We start from the raw sequence: 4,879 nt of genomic DNA, 5'->3' as shown, positions 1-4,879 counted from the left end.
ATTCCTGGAGCCTTATTTTTGGCCATGTCCTTCAAAGCAGCCTGAACTTCTTCTTTCATCACCATAGGCTCTTGCTCATATGTTGTTTCATTAAATTCTTCTGTGTCTTCCAATTCCTTTCGATACAGTGACTCAGTATATTCCTTCCATCTTTTTTTAGTACTTCCGGGATCATTTAACGTTCTGCCAAAGAGTATATACTCTAAACCAACAGCCAATATCATCCTCAATGGAGAAATATTTAACATGTTGCCACAAATGACTGCAACACCCTGCACATCTTAATTAATAAAAAAAGGAACATCATTCGTACGAAGTGTACTAATGCATTTATTTGTTAATTATTCTGTAATACATTAAAAAAATGTGTTTCTAAGCACAGTAATCAATTTAAGAGTGCGTGGCAATGTGTTTAAGGCATTCCCCCTGAGAGCAGGGGCCAGGAAGGACGCCTGCTATCACCACTCTTATTCAATATCGTACTGAAAATCCTAGCTAAAGCAATAAGACAAGAGAAGGAAAGAAGGGGCACCAAATTGACAAAAGGAGGTAAAACTATCTCTACATGCAGATGATATCATAGTATGCATGAACAACCATAAAGAATCTGCAAGCAAACTGTTAGACATATGCAGCCAATTCAGCAAAGAGGCAGGATACAAGATCAACACATGAAAATCATTTGGATTTCTGTACAGTAGCAAAGAAAACACAGAAAATAAGAAAAACAGTATTAATTACAATGGCTAACCACAAGAGGAAATACTTAGGAACAAGAGACACAAAAGACTTAAAGAAAATTACAAAACATTACTATAAGAAACAAAAAAAGACCTAAAAATATGTAAAAATACACAATGCTCATGGATAGAAAGACTCATCATGAAAATTATGATTCTACCAAAAACAATCTACAAATTCAAAGAAATCCCAATATGGATATTGATGATATTCTTCAAAGAGATGGAAAAGGCAATTTCCAATTTCATCTGGAAAGGAAAAAGACCCAAATAAGCAAAGTACTATAGAAAAAGTAGGAAGTGTCACACTCCCTGCTTCTTCATTCTGGATAGTAGCAAGATTCCTGTTTGATGACTCTGAACCTGCTCAATCTAAATTTGGCAGAATGGTAAAAGAGACTAATCTGCACATTAGTCTACACACTTTACCTCACTCAAACCATGGTATTTTCAATTGCTTCATATATATGTGAAAATTGAACAATTAATAAAAAAATATAGTTGATGCTTTTGAATTGTGGTACTGGCAAAGAGTTTTTTACAAAAGAGCTAACAAATCTACCTTGGAATAAGTACATCCAGGAAGCTCCTTAGAAACAAGGATGGTGAAATGTTGTCTCACATACTTTGGTCATATTATTTGGAGGGACAAGTCCTTGGAAAAGGACATCATACTTTGAAAAGTAGAGGCTCAGGAAATGAGAGAAAAACCCTCAATGAGATAGATGGATTGATCAAGTAACTGCAACAACAGGTGTAAGCATATTGGGGACTGTGAGAATGGTGCAGGATTAGGCAAAGTTTGTCTGCTATAAATGGGTGCCCATTAATTAGAGGCAATTCAGCAGCACCTAACAACTACGATGACGCCTGAAAATACTACTCACTTTATTCACATTATTACCAAGCTAGGGTCTCAGGAACTTCTCCTTGCCAGAAGGAGCATGGTGGTGTGACCGCATTTATCGTGGCAAGCTTTTGGAGTCAAGTGCTTTTCCGGGCATGTGTCTGACATGCAGGTTTGCTCTGTCCCTGGGAGTGAGGCAAGCTAGGCTTGGCCTAGGGTTTGAGCCAGGAGGCGGCCTTAAGCCCAAAGGTTCAAATTGTTTTCCTGTCAAACATTCTTCTAGGTGGTATAGCACTGGTCTGTGCGTTGTTGTACAGAGGCAACTCGTGGTTGCTGTGATGTTGAACACTGTGCCAGTGATGTGCCAAACGTCGTAATGGTTACCCATGGTGGACAGTGTTTGCTGGAGCTTCCCAACTAAAACAAGCCTGGAAGCAGGAGCAGCATCCACTTCCGAAATGTCTTGCCTCCGGAAACTCTATGTATGAACAGTGCTCAGGACGCTCGTTCATAGGGTCCCTATGAGTCGTCTATGACTCGATGGCACTAAACAACAACCAAGTTATCAATTATCTTGGGCCACAAACACTTCACATTTGTAAATCTATTTGGTGAAAGCCAAAATGCATGGCTAGTCCACAATGACTAATCCACTATAACATACACTTAATATCTATTACAAAAAATGAGATGGATCTAGGGAAACTGTTATTGTTATTGTTATTGTTGTTATATGCCATCAAGTTGCTTGCAACTCATAGCGACCCTATGTACAACAGCTCTGAACCCTGCTCTATCTTGAGCCAACCTCATTCTCTCTGACTCACCTACCTGCATCACCCCAGTCACTGAGTCTATCATCTCATCCAAGGTCCTCCTCTCTTGCAAGAGGCCATGGTACTTAGGGATATTATAGCTAATGTTAGATGGATGTTAACTAAAAGCAGAGAGTACAAGGAATGTATATCTGGGTTTCAGTGACTATGCAAAGGCATTTGACTGCATGGATCACAACAAACTGTGGCTAACTCTGAGAAGAATGGAAATCCCGGAACACTTGATTGTGATTATGCATTATACCTGGACCAGGAAGCAGTCATTAGAACAGAGCAAGAAAACACTGCATGGATCAAAATCAGGAAAGGTCTGCACAAAGGACACATCCTATCTCCATACCTTTTCAATCTATATGCAGAATAGATTATCTGGGAGGCTGAGTTCCATGAGGAGGAATGTGACATTTGGAGGAAAACTCATAAACAACCTGTGTTATGCAGATGATACAACCTAAGGAAACTAAATGTCTCTTTATTTTTTAATATATTTTTTAATTGATATTTTAATAAAAGTTTACAGAGAACATGGACTTCCATTCATTCACTGTTGCACATTTTCCTCCCTGCCTACCCCTCTCCCCAGTTTGTTTTTCTCCTTGAAAAAAAAATTCTTTCATTTTTATACAGTCCCCCCAAGTCCACTTTATTATACAACTCTTATTCTGGACTGCTGTCATACAAATAGTACCTAATCATATATTCTGTTTACGCAGTTCTCTCCCTCATCTGTTTCAATGCGGTGTACATTATATATCCCCTCTTTTCATAGTTTCCCCCAACTCCTATGTCAGTCCTGTTTAATAACAGTGGAATTATGCAATATTTGTCCTTTTGTGACTGAGATATTTCACTCAGCATAATGTCCTCCAGGGTTACCCACTTTGGTATATTTCATGAGTTCTTTGTTTTTCAATGCAGCATAGTATTCCATTGTGTAAATATACCACAGTTTCTCTATCCATTCATTTGTTGATGGGCACTTGGGTTGTTTCTCTTTGCTGTTGTGAACAATGCAGCAATAAATATAGGTGCATCTATCTGCTTGGGTGGCAGTTCTGATTTCTTTAGGTTATATTCCAAGTAATGGAATTGCTGGGTCAAATGATATTTCTATTTCCAACTTTTTGAGAAAGCGCCATATCTCGTTCTAGAATGGTTACACCATTTTACACTCCCATCAACAGTAGATAAGGGTTCCAGTTTCTCCACAAATTCGCCAGCATTTGCTGTTTGCTTCTCTGTTGAGCTTTGCTATTCTCCTGGGGTAAGATGATATTTCATAGTTGTTTTCATCTGCATTTCTCTTAGAGCTAGGGATTTTGGAACATTTCTTCATGTGTTCTTAAGATTTTTAAATCAGCTGGGATACACTCAAGGTCATATTTTGGTTCTGTGGACTTGTTTTAATTGTCTTCAACTTTACTTTAAACTTGCAGATGGTCTGTTCCACAGTCAGCATCTGGCCTCCTGATTTGAGCTTCTCCAACATCTTTTTCTACAGATATAATCACAGATGTACATCCATAGATGTACTCTGTGTAACCCATAAAGTGAAGCCCATGTGTATAGTTGCTATTTTGTTGGAGTTGGGTTTTGGTGGTTTGTTTGGTTGTTTTTTGTTTGGGTTTTTTTTAAGTATTTGCTGTGATTAAATCATTCAAAATGTACAAAAATTCTATCATGTGATCTCCAGCCTCATCTCTGTTACCAAGGCCATATTTTCCAACTACCTGTATCTATTCATCTGTATGCTGAACAAATCATTTGAGAAACTAGACTGTATTAGGAAGAGTTTGATATCAGGAGACTGGAGGAAGGAAGACGTCTCAACAACCTGTATGCTATGCAGATGATACGACCTTGTTTGTTTAAAGTGAAGACCTGAGGCACTTAATGAAGAAGTTCAAAGACTACAAACTTTAATATGGGCTGCATTTTAACATCAACAAAACAAAACTCCTCACCATTGGACCAAAAGGCATCATGACAGATATAAAAAAGATTGACACTGTCAGTGATTTTATTTTACTTGGATCCACAATCAACACTCATAGCAGCAACAGTCAAGAAAATAAAAGATGTATTGCATTGGGAAAATCTGCTGTCAAGGATCTCTGTAAAGTGCAAGAATGTCAGTTTAAAGACTAAACCATGGTCTTTTTATTGCTTCCTATGCAAAGATGGACAATGAATAAAGAAAATTTAAGAAATGATGACTTTGGATTGTGGTGTTGGTGAATATTATTGAATATATCATGGACTGCCAAAAGAACAAAAAATATATCTTGGGCGAGCTCTGGTGGCCTAGTGGCAAGAAGCTGCACCGCAATCTCAGAGGTACACGGTTCAAATCCACCAGATGCTCTGCTGGAGAAGGAGGAACAATCTCCCCCTGTATCAGTCAGATCTGATTTGACGGTACACACAAAAAATAATGAAATAAAATAAAATTTAAA

The sequence above is a fragment of the Elephantulus edwardii genome, unplaced genomic scaffold (genome assembly GCF_000299155.1).
Source record: "Elephantulus edwardii isolate Elephantulus edwardi_28Jun2011 unplaced genomic scaffold, EleEdw1.0 scaffold00270, whole genome shotgun sequence".
In the NCBI taxonomy this organism is placed as follows: Eukaryota; Metazoa; Chordata; class Mammalia; order Macroscelidea; family Macroscelididae; genus Elephantulus; species Elephantulus edwardii.
The sequence above is the reverse complement of the archived record's forward strand: the minus strand, read 5'-3'. Positions refer to the sequence as shown.